Source organism: Chinchilla lanigera, unplaced genomic scaffold (genome assembly GCF_000276665.1).
Source record: "Chinchilla lanigera isolate Chin_1 unplaced genomic scaffold, ChiLan1.0 scaffold00037, whole genome shotgun sequence".
NCBI classification, from domain to species: Eukaryota; Metazoa; Chordata; class Mammalia; order Rodentia; family Chinchillidae; genus Chinchilla; species Chinchilla lanigera.
In genome coordinates, this window is record NW_004955438.1 from 1,090,964 (window position 1) to 1,105,401 (window position 14,438).

Sequence of the window (14,438 nt, forward strand, 5' to 3'; positions counted from 1 at the left end):
GGGGGCTCTTTAGCTACAATAAAGTACTAACAAATGGTCCCACATATTCTTTTTTTTTTTTGGTACTAGGGATTAAACTCAGGACGTTGCACTTGGCAGGCAGGCACTTGTGCTGCTGAGCTACTTCCCTGGTCCAGTCCCACATATTCTTTAATGAGCTGATAAGCCAGGGTCAAGACAGAACTGAGATAACATTGCACAGGCATCAAACCCCCTCTGCAATGCTCAGACTGGCTCTACTGCAGATCCAGAAAGGCCCCTCTCAAGTGTCTCCAGAGTTCCAGGACAGGCGTGGCCTTTGTGATGGCATCAGAATCTCTCTCTGACCTCAACCACTCCAGAAGTTTCCATTATTGATAATTGGTAGTGGCTGTTGGTGGTGGTAGATGACAGCGACCTGCCACCAGTTTTCCATTTCTCTTCTGGGACAGAAGTACTGGCCAAAGCATCCACTGCGGCTGGCTAAGCACACCTACCTGGTGGGGCTTTGGTGAGTGGGGCCCAGACTGAGGCCAGAGGCCAGAGGCCAGGGAGAGCAGAAGGGAGGACTAGGTCTCTGTGGTGGGGTGCCAGGTGATACAGGGCCCCCCTACTCTGTCCCACTGACCTAGAGAGTGTCAGCTCCCACTGTAGACAAGTCTGATGCCTTCTCTCTAGAAATCCACAACCTCGTGTCTGGTCAGACAGGGGACACTGACAAAATGACTTTCCAGCCCAACACATTGTCCTTCCACCTGTGCACAAGAAATCAAATCCCCTTCTGCCTGAAAGGGCAGGATGGTATGTGACAGATGCCCAGGCTCCCAAAATGAGCCCACTTTTTAAGCAAGTCTTCAGTTGGCTCTTTGGGACAGGGGATACTTAGGGTATCTGGATTGTCACTTAAAATGCTAATAGTGGCTTGGTTCAGCCTTGAAAATACTGTCTTTGTCAATGGCATAAGTTCATATCCCGGATCCTATAGCAAAATCTGCAGTCTGACTCCTATCACCTCTAGGCCCACTGTCCCTGCTTCTGCCTGTCTGGCAGTCTCACCCAGCACCAGGCCTTGGGGTGATGGGGACACTAGTGTGGGTTCCTTGCCCTGAGCCTCAGTCAGCACAGTGGGACTGATGAGCCCCTGGCCAGCTCTCCTGACCACCTCCACCTTTTCCTTCTCAGCTAGAGCCTTCTGGGTGGTGTGTGAAGCTACTTGTAGGCATCTAGGTGGGAGGGTTGTTTGGTTTGAGCAAGTAGGGACAATTCTGTGCTGGCTACACTGGTGCACTGTACATCTTTGTGAGCCCAGGTGAGTGTTTCTGATGAAATGTCTTCTAGAGATCAGGGGCAAATTCCCAGGGTCACCCAGGGATCAGTGATGCTCTGGGCTATGAGGCTGCATCCCTGTATCTCTCCACTGGGCTGATCCAGGAACTCGGCAACTTTACTGACCCATGGTGGAGCCCTCCTCAGTCTTGCTTGGCCAGTGCAAGGGAGCTCTTCCAGTCAGAATCCTCAGAGGGCCCTCCTTTCTACTCCTGCCCACCACCCAGTCCTTACCAAGGAGAACGAGGAAGCAGAGGGTGGGCAGCTCTGTTTTAAGAGTTGTTTCCAGTGCTATCCCACTGGCAAAGACTTAGGGCACAGCTGCAGCCAGCTGCAAGGGGCTGAGATATGGAGCTCTAGCAGCGTAGCCATGGGTGCAGGCTGTAACCTGTGGCGTTCTACTGCTGAAAGGGAAAGGGAAAAGGAAAGGGAAAGAAAGGATACAAGGAGCTCATAGTGGTGTCTGCCACACTAGATCTGTTGGAACTGTGTGCAGTGAATAAAGGTAGGGTCTAGCAGAAGGCACCAAGTGCTCTTGTGCAGAGAAAGCACCTGATTTTGCCAGACAGCCCCATCTGTTGAGGCTACTCAGACCTTTTGTTGCCTTTATTGTTCTGGATTCTGCTTCCAGACAAGATATGGGAAGTTAGCAGCATGTTTATGAAGACAGTAATAGGCATAGTCATTCAAAGATGACAACTCGGGCCAAGAGCACTCCTACCAGAATCCATGTGAGTGTCCACATGGAAAGTGCCTCAATGCCACATGCATTGAGGACAAATGCCAAACCCTCTGCTATTCATTCTCACACATCTTTATGGAGAATTTCTACAAGCCTGACACCTGTGTGACAGGTATTTAAGTGTTGGGACACTGGATCTTCTCTTTCTCCACCATGTAGCCCACGTGACTTTGTACAGGTTGCCCCCCCCCCATGTCTTTGATGTCCATCAGATCTCTCCTCCAAGGGCTTCAGGGAGTGGTGTGGGCTTAGTGGCAGGTTCATGACAAGGCAGCAGAGGGAAGAAACCACTCTGCCTAAGTCCTTCTCCCACCGTGACTACAGCAAACATAGCAACTAGTATTTACAGAGCACTTTCTTTGTACACAGTATCTTATTTGAGCCTCATGACCATTCTTTGAGGTTATTATAATTATTTCCCCCATTTTACATATGCAAACCGTGAAGCTCAAGAGACTGAGTCCCATATTTAGGTGGCCCAGCAGGGACTCGAATCCATGGAACTCAAGTTCGTGAACACTACTTCTGTTTTTATCTGGCTTGTCTTTGCACCCACAAGTCCTTCTACATAAGTATAATAAAAGCGTTAGGACAGAGCCCAGCCAGCCCAGCCCTCTCAGTGTTACAGATGAGAAGGGAAAACAGAGATCAAGTTAGCTACCCAAGATTGCACAGCATGATAACAGCCGAGCCAGGCTAGAACTCAGACACCAGTGGTCTGTCGCCACTGCCTAACAGGTGATCATAAACCTTCCTGTGCCATTAATGAATGGATAAGTGAATGAGTGGGTGAGTGAGAGTTTTTAAGTGTACAGCTTTTCAATGTAGAGAGATCCTGTCTAGTGGCTCACCCTGGGATTTTCAAAGGGTGGCTGGGGGCAGATGCACAGCAGTGGGAGACAGGATGAGGTCCTGCCAGCCTGACAGAGGTGCTGTGCTGCGGTTATGGGGGACTCCCACCCCCATGAAAGCCTAGCTGCGCTGTGACCCCGCCCCTCCTCCGGTGTCACACACCTTGGGGCTCCCCCTGCTTTTTCTCGGGCGTTTTTATCACTTTGCTAACAGCCCTGACAGTACCTTACCATTATAAACCTGCAGGAAGGTTGTCCCTTCTAGAGATTATTCAGTTGTGGCTTCTGTTTCATAAACTGTGGCACGGCAAGTACTAGATAACGTCTACTAAATAAATGTCCTAGGGCCTGCCGGGAAAGGCAGGCTGTTGGCTACAGTCTCTAACTTTGCATGCTGATCTTTAGGGTTCAAACAACTGTCCCCAGGGTCAAAATCAGCTACCTCTAGCAGGGTAGCCGGGGTTTTGATGAAACAGGAGACCCACTTGAGGAGCGTGAGCCTGGGCAAACTTGGAAATAACCCAGCCCAGTCGCTCGGGCGGGGCTGTGGCCAATCTGTAGCGCTTTCTGGTGCTGTGGAAGAAGGCGCCGCAACTGCATACCAACCGCACCGCGAGGTGGTCCCTGGGCGGGGCAGAGCGCTGCCTTCGTGGGGTTCTGTATCTTTTCCTGCTCCTGGCCGGGCTGCTGGGATTAGGAGGCCTCGGAGGAGAGTTCTGGCGGAGGGAAGGCGGCCCAGCAGCTGCGGAGGCCCCAGAGTGGCAGCCGGGGACGCCAGAGCAAACTGCAGCAAGGGACGGGCAGCCTTGTGCGTGTGCGATGGGAATTTGCAGATGGTTTCTGGTAGCGATAGGATCTCCGAGGCGGAGCCTGGGCCTGTGCATCTGCTGATCCACCCTGGGTTCCCCGACAGGTCCGAGCAGCCTCGGGGCGGAGCCGCGGCTGGTTCCTGCTGGGAGGGGCGGGGATGCCGCCCCCGCGGTGGTGCGGAGGGGAATTTGCTGACGGTCCCTTGCCAGGTGGTGCTGGCTCTGCCGGGCGGGCGAAGAGGAGGAGGAGGAGGACCGGCTGGCAGCTCCTCCCAGGTAGGAGCGTGTGGCCTGTCGCCGCACCCGGCAGCCTGAGCACCTCGCCTGGGCTGGGCCGTGGCGCCGAGGCGCAGACGTGGTGAGCGCGCGGTGCGAGCCTGGGCGGATGGGGCTGGGGGCTGGGCGAGAATCGGGGTCGAGGACCGGGAGGGGGCGGGAAGGATCGCCTGCTCCGTGCTTTCCCGGACCTCGGATTGGAAAGATGGGGGCGGGGGAGACTGCGCCACAGAGCCTTGCCACGCTGGCTGTGCCCCCGCTTGCATCCAGGGAAGGGTGGCCTGAGTGCCCACTGGGGAGGGCTTGGTAGACCGTCCTCGCTGCAGGGGCTGCAGGTGGTAGAGGCTCGCCTGGGGTCCCCAGCTCTGCCAGACAGCCTGGAGAGAGTTACCTCTGGGGACCACCCCCACCACACCCAGGGATTCCCTGAGCTCTGCCGCCCACTCCCTGGGCTGGGAAGGGAGGAGGCGGCCGCCCCATCCTTAAGGGTGAGGACAGCATCACCATCACCGCTGCTGTGCTCCGGAACAGGGTCCCATGCCGCGCTAGGTGGCCTGGGCTCCTGGACCACCAGGAGCAAAGGATGCCTGCCACCTTTCCCCATGTGCTTCTGAAGAAAGGTTCTTGGTTCTGTCGTGGTTTTGAGGGAGAAACTTTGGGATTGGATGAGAGCCTTGGGGCAACTGAGGCCCAGGAACGTTATGGCTTGACCAAGATCACTTCGCAGATCCACAGAGCTGGCCTCCCAGGCACTGCATTCCCCCCATGCCCTCTGGAGGGGCAGGGGCTCTTCTCACTCTCCAGACCCCTAGTCCACTCTGGTGTGGATTCCCACTCTAGTGGAATCCCTTCCGAGGACCCCCTTTCTCAGTCCTTCAGGGAGTTGCCACTTCTGCATGGAGCTCCAGGGTGCCATGGGTATGAACACTGCAGGGATCAGAAGTGTCTGGGGACAGGAAAACATTGCTCAGGAGACACTCATCTGGGCACAGGACACCGTGGACCTGTGGGCCTGTGCTACCCCTGAGGGCACGGGAAGGAGTGACAGGTAGCTCCAGGAGAGAATGGCTGCAGGACCAGCCTAGTTCCCCAGCATCCATCCCCCGTGTCAGCCTTGATGGAAGCCTAGGGAAACTTCCCAGCAGCAGGAGGAGAAGGAGATTAGATTCTGCTTTAATAGTCAAAAGGGTGGGAAGGTGTTGGTGAAAGTGCCTTCTCTCAGCTGCACCCCCCTCCAGTGTAGAAAGATCTCTCTCTATCTTCTTTCTGTCTCCTATCCCCAGAACAAGTGACTGTACTAGATCTGTTCCCTGTTGGTGAACTTCTCCTCAACTCACCTTGACCTCCATCTTCCTGGGGCAAATGCCCTTCTCTAGAGGGAAATTGAAACAGGGAAAGAAAGATAGTGTTTCAGAGCCGGAGCCAGCTATGGTCCCTGTACAGATGAAAACAATGAGCAGACACAGGGCACAGTGGGTCACTCCAGTCCTCTCGCCTGCATGCAGGTCTCCTGACTCCCTAGCCCACCCCAGGGAGGACTGAAGCCACCGTGTCCTGGAAGCTTCTCCTCACCACATTGCCCCAGCCCTGGCAGGCGAAGCAGTGGGCGCCTCTTGATGGGTGTGAGGGTCACAGAGGGCAGCCCCAGCCTTTTCTCCTCCTTTGAGAGGTGCTTCTAGTTTCTTGAGGAGGAAGCAGATTGACGAGGGGAGGTGAAGTCCCTTCTCAGCATAACCCACAGCAGTTCACACTCTCTCCAGGGCCTGTCAAATCCAAAGATAGCTACCTCTCCTGCCCTGGAGCCCGTAGCTGTGAGCACCGGGCCCAAGTGCAGAGGGACCTACAGGCAGCCCATAGCCAGTAGCTGGAGGGTTTCACCACTTATGCTGAGGGAAAGGAGTTGCCATGTGTCTGGCTCACAGGTGGGAGCTTTTCAGAGACACTCCTTGAGCACTGAGCCCTTGAAGCTGGTGCTGGTGACTATGGCATGCCTGGTGCCCATCACCAGGAACCTCTGGTGATCTAGGGGAAGGGGTGGGGTCCCTAGAAAACCAAGTGAGAGCCAATTGCCTGTGGGATGACAGTACAGTGCCAGAGAGCAACAAGACCTATTCTGAAAGGAGGAAGGGAAGGAGAGAGGGAGGGAGGGAGAGAGGGAGAGAGGGAAAGGGACTGAGGGGACTATATATCCAGCTCCTCCAGTGAGGTTTGTTTTCCCGGAGGAAAGCCAGCACCCATAGTCCCAGGAAGCTGCTGGTGTGTCACTCATGCATAGCGCAGGCAGGGGCAGGCCTCAAAGAGCCCTGTTCTGGGGTCATGGAAGGAGAACCAGACTTGTAGAGCTGAGGTTCTGTTCTGGACTGAGAGCCCCTATTGGCTGGCACTCTGCCCTCAGTTTCCCTCCCTGACAGTTGGGTGTGGAGATACCTTCTCCAGATGGGTGGGAGGGCTTTGGAAACTTGTAAAGTGTTTATTGCAGCCAGGAAGTGTTATTCCTGGAGACTCCAGCCTACATGGGAGCTATCTGCTTCCTGCCTCCATGGAGGAAATGTGGTTGTTCCCTCTCTCAAAGATGCCCTCATCCACTGTGGCCAGCCTAGGGCCCCATCCAGGCTTGGAAGGGGCCTGGCCCTCCTAACACACTTTGAGCTGTGTGTTGGCCCTTTGGGGCTTTCCTCCCGCTATCCTCAAGCTGCCCGTGATATTTAACCTATTTGTCACTGTAACCATGCATGAAATGCTGGTGTCTAGTGGCACCGTGGGCTCCCTACAGGCCTGTTTCCTCCTACAGACGCTCCAGCCCCATGCATGCTCCACTCTGGTCCTGTGGCTGGTGAAGAACCATAGAGATAATGGACATAAAGTGCCGGAGGCTCTTTGCCCAGTGTCCAGGGTGCGGGAACCCATATGGTATTCAAGCTACGGGCAGGCTCGCCCAGGGAAGGGCTGTAATGAAAGTGCTTAGGGGAAGTGCTCAACATAGAGTGAGATCAGCAGCTTTAAGTGCCCTGTCTTGCCTGAGCTGGGGCTCTATACTCCCTCTTCCCACCTCTTGGGAAAGCAGTGGTTTGCACAGCTCACTCACACATCAGCATGGGTGGGCAGCATGACGCATCGTGTTCTTGCCCCTGAGTTATCAGCTGCAACTCTTACAAGACAGGGTCTCCGGGAGAGCCGGGATCAGGACCTGGCCACTGAGATGAGTTACGGTGTGCTCTTGTTTTAGATCTGGATTGCTCAGGGACAACCAAGGGTGGCTTTTAGGGAGAACACCCTGAAGTCGTGTCCTGTGTTTCCAGGGCAGGATATGTACCCCAGCTGCCATGTTCCAGGCACCCCTGTGGCCGGTACTGGGACATGCAGAGAGGCAAGAGGGGAGGGGTGGCCTCATTATTGCCTTCTCCTTTCTCCTTGTCATTCATGATGCTCCCAAAAGGGAAACAGAAGCACGGAGCCACCTTGAAAACCAGAACTAGGGCCCAAGTGTCCTGGGCTCCTGCCTTCTACTTTGCCACCCTTCCGCTCCGTTGTCTTCCTCAGCACCTGTAGTAGGGGGCTGGGAGGGCTGGACAGGGGCAGACGAGATTCAGGACTGACTCAGGCCTGTGCACCATCATTCCTGCCAAGTCAGGGTCTCTGGAGTCCTCAGAGGATTGGAGACAGAAAGGCCAAGCCAGATTCCAGTGGGAAGCCAAGCTGTCCCCTCTGCATCCCCAAGTGGCTTGGCAGAGAAATGTGGCCCTGGAGACCAGAGCCTTTTCCCTGTGACTTAGTCTTCTCTGAATTATGTCCAGCTAGTTGAATGCTGGCTGCAGGCCATGTGTCCTGGCAGGAAAGCAGGGGACCCTAAGGGCTTTGGGGATTCAGGGAAGTGACATGACCCTGTGGCCAGTGAGCCAGGGAGGTGGCTATGTGCTGGATTTTTGATCTTGGGGCCTCTTCACCTGAAGGCACCTGAGTGGCAGTAATTTGAGTGACAGAGCCCTTTGGGGACATCAGCCATGCTTGATGGGCCTGGGAGCATGAAGGGTTGTCACACTCAGACACATCTAGGAGGTGGTGTCCCACCTGCTTCATTACCTGCTCGTTATACTTCAATGAGTGTTTTGATTGCAGCATGGAAAACTAATCCCCACTGTGTACAGCCACTGGGATGGCAGAGAAGGAAGGTGGGTACGTGGTGCTTGGTGATGGAGTCCCCTTTCCATTTGCTTACTGCCTTCTGTCTGAGTGACAGACCTCAGGGATGGCTGGCCACGCTGTGATGGCAGCGGCAGCAAGGGCCGACCAATAAAGTGCATTGCTCCTGGCTCTGGAGAACTGAGATGTTCTCTTTTAAGAGGCTTCAGGTCCCTGAGGGCCTGGTAGGGCTGGCGGGGTTGCGGGGCCAGTGGGGGATTACCTCAGAACTGAATGGGCTGCATGGTGGATGTAGAGGGAGTGTCCTTCGACATAACAGTAACATTGTCTCCAGGTCAGAGAAAACTCCTGGGCCTGGGCCATGTGTGCCCAGCTGTGTAGATGGGGCCAGGCATGGGGGAACCTTCTCAGGCACTAGAACCACCTGAATAGGGAGCCTGGCCTGACATCGGGTGCTGTTCAGTGACTCCGCTTGCCCTATTACCACTTTTGAACCTCTCCATATCCTAGGAAAAAGGTGAACCCACTTGGTAGAGGAGAAACTCAGGCTCTGAGAGGTTGTGCCAACCATAGCCACACCCACACCCCAGCAGTAGAACCCCAGTGGGCCTGCGCCGTCCCTGTGGAGCTGTCTGCACCTTGGCACAGCCTGGGCCTTTGCTCCTGCTGCTCCTGCTGCTGCTACTGCTGCTGCTGCTGGTTTTGCTGAAGTTGCTTAAGACAAAAGGACTTGAAGTGAAGGTCGCGTACTTGTCCCCTTCCCCTCCACTCTGGGCAGTGTGCCCAGAGCTGGGTCTACTGAGGGATAGCTCTTGTCACGAGAGCAGAGGAGGAGGAAGGACAGGATTGCACCCCTCCCTGCCAGGCACAGAGGAAAGAGACTCAGGCTTCACATTCCTGTCCAAGGCTCATGCAGCTTGCCCAGTGTGTAGTGGCCAGAGCAGAGGGTGACAGAAAGTGATGCACAAGTCCTGAGCCCTGTCACAGAGCTGCAGAGGAGAGGAGCAGAGGAGCCCCAGTTCCAGTACTCCCGGAAAGAAACCCAGGCTGGACCAGCCCTGCTCTTTTCTCAGCTGCTGAGGAGGAGGAAGGAGACCTGGGCCTTGGTGCAGGGGCTGGGTATCCCCATGATCCTGCCACCTGCCGGATAAATCGTCCTTGTGTCCAGCTCTGCCCTCAGTGCCCCCACAGGCTCCCCAGAGTCCAAGCGACCTTTTCAGTAAGGGCCTGTCCCGCACACTGCGCCTGGCTCAGAGGCATAATGGGTGAGGAAGGAGATGTATCTGGTCCCCTTAAAGTTGTACAAAATCCACACATACTACTTTTTCTACCCCTGCTCATGCCAAGCACAACTAAGACCCATAATTCTGGCAAATCAAATTATATCAAAAAGTCAACATTTTCTATTTCATCCCCTGGAATGTTGCACCCCTTTCTTCCTATTCCAGACCTTGTCCTTATCTCCACCCTCATCTGTTTGCTGTCCTTCAAAGCCAAACTCAAATGCCACCTGCTCCATGAAGCCCTCCCTGGATCCCAGTCAGCAAGGGTCTCGAAAGCCTGTAATGTTTTTAGCACATTAAATCTGTCTGCTCTGGTAGACAGTGAGCTCATCCTCTCATTCACCAAGCATTCACTGAGTGCCAATCAGACACATGCCTTCCGGAACAGGGAAGGTGACAGGTAGGCAAGGAAAGAGGTAATGACAACAGCTTGAGAAGAATAATATTCTTCTATAACAATGGCCGTGCAAGTGTCAGATGACATTCTGGCAAGGGCTAAAAAGCTGAAGGTGTACATGATTTGTGACCAAGAGCTTCACATCTAGGTGTCTAATTGCCTAGAGAAACTCACGCATGTGCATGCAGAGACAGCTCCAAGGGTATCTGGGACAGCAGTACCGGAAATTCCATAATGAGGTCTCAACTGCACTAGTTGTGGTGTCTGCAGTCATGGAATGAATAACTAAACCTGGGATATTATGCCACAGTTAAAATAGATGCAGCTGGGGGGTTTTGTGTGTGTAGTGGTGGCGCTGCTGGGAAGTGAATCCAAGGCCTCGTGCATGCTAGGTAAGAGCTTTACCACTGAGCTACACCCTTAGCCCCAAGGAATTTTATGTAAATTATACCTTAATAAAACTGGAATGTCCATATGCATACACACACATATTCTGGATTGATGTGAATAGAGCTGAGAAACAATGTTGCAAAAAGAGGAAATTGCAGAATAGTACCATTAGTGAAAAATTTAATTTTAATAAAAATGAGAAAACAATACTATATGATTTTATGGGATGAATGTGTTCCAGGACCTACTGCGTGTGAGCTTGTGGTGGTCTTTAAAGACAGGAAGAGCGGAGGCTGACAGGGAAAGGGACAGACTTTGAATATGTCAGGAATACTTCTTTTTTGAGATGGGGTCTTGTGTAATTCAGGCTGGCCTTGAAATCACTGCCATCCTCCTACTTTAGCTTCCTGAGTGCTTGAATTGCAGACTTATGCCACCATGTCCGGCTAGGAATACTTCATTTAACAAAAGAGATCTGAAGCAAAAGTGGTAGAATAGTAACATTTTTAAAAAAATTTTCTAGGGTTGGGGATATAGCTCAATGGCACAGCACCTGCCTGGCAAGTGCAATGCTCTGAATTTGATTCCAGGTACCAAAAAGTAAAATAAAACAAAATTTCTTTCTTTCTTTTTTTTTTTTTTTTGAGACAGGCTCTCTTTATGCAGTTCAGGCTGGCCTTGAGCTCACTTTGTAGCCCAGGCTGGTCTTGAACTTGCAATGATCCTCCTGCCTCAGCCTTCCGAGTGCTGGGATTACAGGTGTGTGCCACCACACCCGGCATAAAACAAAATTTCTGTTGGTTTATTTTTTACTTTTTTGCATTTAATTTTTCAAAATTAAAAAAATATATAATCTGGGCTATCTGTGGAAAGACCCAGACTGCTCCCCAGGAGTCAGGGAAGCTCTAGGAGGAAGAGGAGACCCTTAGAGGTTGAGGGAAGGTGGGAGCTGGCAGGCTGAACTGGTGTGCAGGTTGGGAACAGTAGGTGGGGGGTCCTGGGCTAGGGCATAGGGACAGGCTCTTTGCCCTATTGAAATGTTGAGTGAACTATGTTGATCAGGCTACTCTTCCTCTGTCTACTTCTTATCCCATCTCCGATTCTAGCCTCTGTTTCTGGGCTGTGTACATAGTAAGTAGCACCCTGGGAAAATGCCTTGTATAGTGTGATTTTTTTTTAGTCAAGCTAACCTAATGAGGCTGGGGAAAGAATGAGGTGAATAGATAGAATCAAACATTAAAATGGAAAAATAACCATAATACAGAGAAAAGAGAATTCTTGGTGGATATTGTGTTCAAATCTACACAAATTCAATTAAAAGCCAGCTGAAAAAAATAAGCCATCAGTTTGACTCCAAAAGAACTAGAAAATCTAAACAGACCAATAATCATGGAAGAAGCCAAGTTTTCATAAAAGCTTCTTCTGCAAACCCCCAAATTTAGACAGCTTCTAATTTCTACAATTCCAGTGTTATTCTACTGAATCCAATGCCACATTGAGACTAAGCTTGGCAAAGCACACTCACACACACAAACATACACACATACACAAAATATTGTAAAAACCTCTCATGTATGAATATTGGTGCAAAATTCATAAAATGATAATAAGTAAAATGCAGCACTGTACTTTAAACATGAATATATGACAGCAAATGGGCATATGTTACAGGAATATAGATTTAATATTAGAAAAACTATGGATATAATTGAACAAACTAATAGTAGGGAAGATTAAAAATCATGTAAATATTCCTAAATGCTTTTAAAATGCCTAAAAGGCTGATGGCCCAGATTGTAGATCTTGCTTAATACAAAGAGATGGATATTGCATCGTGTGATTATGTGTGCATGTATGTAGAGATAAAGAATTATCCTAATTCTTTAACCCTGCTGTAGAAATACAAACCAGTACAAATTTTGAAAAAAACAAGTTATAAAAGAGAAGCTGGAGGAGTGGTAGAGCATGGCTTTAGTATGAACAAATTCCTGGCCAAAAAAAAAAGGCAAATTTATCAAAATTTGATAAGAGTAAGGTTAATGATTTGGAGGGAAAAGTAGAACAAGATTGCCAGCTGCAAAAACTAATTGGAACAATTTTTTTAAATACTAAGATGACCAGTAATAAATATTTAAAATGAAAATGTATAGGATTTCTACACACACACACGTTAGCCTCTTTTAAAATATAATGGAAGAAAACATAGATATCAGTAAAAGTACTCAAAATAACAAGAACACAGTCTAAGCACAGGTCGGGAGAAGCTGCCATATCACTGCGGGTCACTGCTGGCTCCTGGCACGTGGGGGCAGGTAATAGATGTCTGCTGAGTGACAGAACTCATTCACAGAACAGTAATACAGTACAATGTGATGATGGTGATCACCAGCGGACAGTTCCCAGGTGTGGATAGCGTCCTACACCCTTTACAGGAAATCTAACAGGCTCTGCCCTGGAGCATGTTCTCTTTGTGCTTGAGAAGGGTGTGCCCTGTGGCTGCGGGGTGCGGAGTTCTGCACCTGGGTGTTCGGTCCAGTTGGTCTGAGTGTTGTTCTGTTCCTCTGCGTCCTTGTTGATCTTCTGTCTGTTCAAATTACTCCTGAAAGTTTTATACTGAAATCTTGTACTTTCATGTTGTTACTATTTCTGCCTTCAGTTCTGCTCATGTTTGCTCACATATCTGGGTCTTGTCCTGTTAGGTGCATGCGTGTTTATAATCATGATACCTTCCTGGTGAATGTGCCTTTTATCCTTACATAAAGTCCTTCATCTCTTGTGGCAGATTTTGACTAAGGCTATGGTCACCCCTGGCCATACTTGGCTGCTATCTCAGTCTGTTTTGTGCTGCTGTGAGGGAATTCAAGGACAGGTGGTTACAGTGAACAGATGTGTATTTGGCTCAAGGTTCTGGAGGCTGAGAAGTCCAGGAGCGAGTGGTTACATCTGTTCAGGTCTTTTTGCTGTATTATAACATGGAAGAAGGCATCACTTGGCAAGAGAGAATGTGTGTGAGAGAGAGGAAAGAGGGCCAAACTCATTTTCACAACAAACCCACTCTTGAGGTAACTACCGACTCCCACGATAAGCATATTCATCCATTCATGAGGTAGTGCCTGTGTGATCGAAAGAGTTCCAAAGGGTCCACCTCATAACTGTGTTGAGACTAAGTTTCCAACACAGGGACCTTGAGGGGCATGTTTTAACCATAGCAGTTTCCCTTGCATGGGATATCTTCTCCATCCTTCCACTTTCAGCCTGGGTGTGTCTTTACCTCTAAGGTGAGCCTCCTTTGGACAGCCTACGGTTGCCTTTGTTTTTCCTGTGCTGGGGTTGAGCCTAGGCCTTCACACTGAGCTACATTCCCATTTTTATTTTTTATTTTGAGGCAAAGTTTTGCTAAATTGCCCAGGTTGGACTCAAACTTATAAACCTTCTACCTCAGCCTCCCAGAGTGCTGGGATTACAGGTACGTACCACTGTGCCTGGCCACCATTGTATCTTTCTGTACCCTTTACCTATAACAATCATCCCATAAGCCTGTGCAGATAGCACTATTATTATTCCCATTTTTTAGACACGGAAGCTGAGATACAGGAAAGTTAGGTAACTTACCCTAGATCTTGGGCTAGAATTTGAAACAGCCCTGTGGCTCCGCTCATACTCTTATATCCCTCCTACTATATAGTTAAATCGGATTTTTGAATCTAGAGAGGGAGGATAAGTAATGGAGTATGTAAAAATGAGCAGGACAACTGTCTGGCTAGTCCCTTGGTGGAAACAGTGAGGCCGGTCCCACCACAGTCCTTGCACCAATAAAATTCTGGATGCTGCTGAGGTTTAAAAATAAGAAAACTCTACTAGTGGAAAATATGGATAGATGTTTTATGATCCTCAAGTGAGAAAGGCAGTTTTGTTTGGTTGGTTGTTGAGACACAGTCTTTCTATATAGTTCAGCCTAGTGGCCTTAAACTTGCTGAGTAGCCCAGATTGCCTTGAGCTCTTGATTCTCCTACCTTAGCCTCCTGAGTGCTGGGATTACAGGCATTTGCCTTCAAGCCTGGCAGTGAGAAAGTTTTTAAAGTAAGGCCAAACACTTGGAAGCCATACAGGAAGAGATTGATATTGACTACAGAAAGAAAAATATAAAAACCTGAAATTTCCTTAAGCAAAAGATGCCGCAATAGGGGCTGGAGATTTAGCTCAGCGGCAAAAGCGCCTGCCTGACAAGCGCAAGGTCATGAGTTC

The 14,438-nt window shown here is 50.5% G+C and overlaps 1 protein-coding gene across 8 annotated transcripts in view; it reads left to right on the forward strand.

The window, feature by feature from the left end:
- The first annotated feature begins 360 nt into the window (after nt 1-360).
- Tmem63c (transmembrane protein 63C) overlaps nt 361-14,438 on the forward strand; it is a 64,555-nt gene continuing 50,477 nt past the window's right edge. For 5 of the 8 annotated variants that reach the window (XR_001235117.1, XM_013517137.1, XM_005390182.2 and 2 more), the window contains exon 1: nt 361-490. The gene's annotated coding sequence lies outside the window, so the exon portion shown is untranslated. Of the gene's footprint in view, nt 491-3,871; nt 4,077-14,438 lie in introns of those variants that run through there. The other 3 variants (XM_013517139.1, XM_013517138.1, XM_013517140.1) reach the window with 3 other exon arrangements.